Source organism: Aptenodytes forsteri, unplaced genomic scaffold, assembly GCF_000699145.1.
Source record: "Aptenodytes forsteri isolate BGI_AS27 unplaced genomic scaffold, ASM69914v1 Scaffold550, whole genome shotgun sequence".
Lineage (NCBI taxonomy): Eukaryota > Metazoa > Chordata > Aves > Sphenisciformes > Spheniscidae > Aptenodytes > Aptenodytes forsteri.
This window is the reverse complement of record NW_008795689.1, coordinates 116160-116642: the sequence shown is the minus strand read 5'-3', so window position 1 is coordinate 116642 and position 483 is coordinate 116160. Positions and strand designations below refer to the sequence as shown.

Below are 483 nucleotides of genomic sequence, written 5' to 3'. Positions count from 1 at the left end.
TTGAGGAGTGTCTCGAGGAGGGACCGAGCGCGGTCAGAGGTGGCGATGCAGTTAAAGCTGTTCTGTGGCCACCTTCCCAGAGGCGACCTGTCCCAAAGCAGTCACGAGCAGAATCCGAGGGAAAGGGACAACTTCCCGTGGGAACACAAGTGCCAAGAGTGGAGCTATAACAGATGCCATGAGAATGGGCTAAAAATGGGCTAAAAAGAACAAGAAAGCAGATAAAAGGTTAGTGATTGATGAGTAGAAGTTGCAAGAGAGCATGCAGAGAGACCTCAGGGTTTGTCCTTTGAATTCAGTTTGGTGAACGGAGTTAAATCCAGCTGGCGGCCGGTCACGAGCGGTGTTCCCCAGGGCTCAGTACTGGGGCCGGTCTTGTTTAGTATCTTTATCAATGATCTGGATGAGGGGATCGAGTGCACCCTCAGTAAGTTTGCAGACGACACCACGTTGGGCGGGAGTGTTGATCTGCTCGAGGGCAGG

At 52.4% G+C, this 483-nt stretch overlaps 1 protein-coding gene across 1 annotated transcript in view; it reads right to left on the bottom strand.

Moving 5' to 3' along the window:
• Window positions 1-483, bottom strand: part of XBP1 (X-box binding protein 1) — a 7581-nt gene that overhangs the window by 3354 nt on the left and 3744 nt on the right.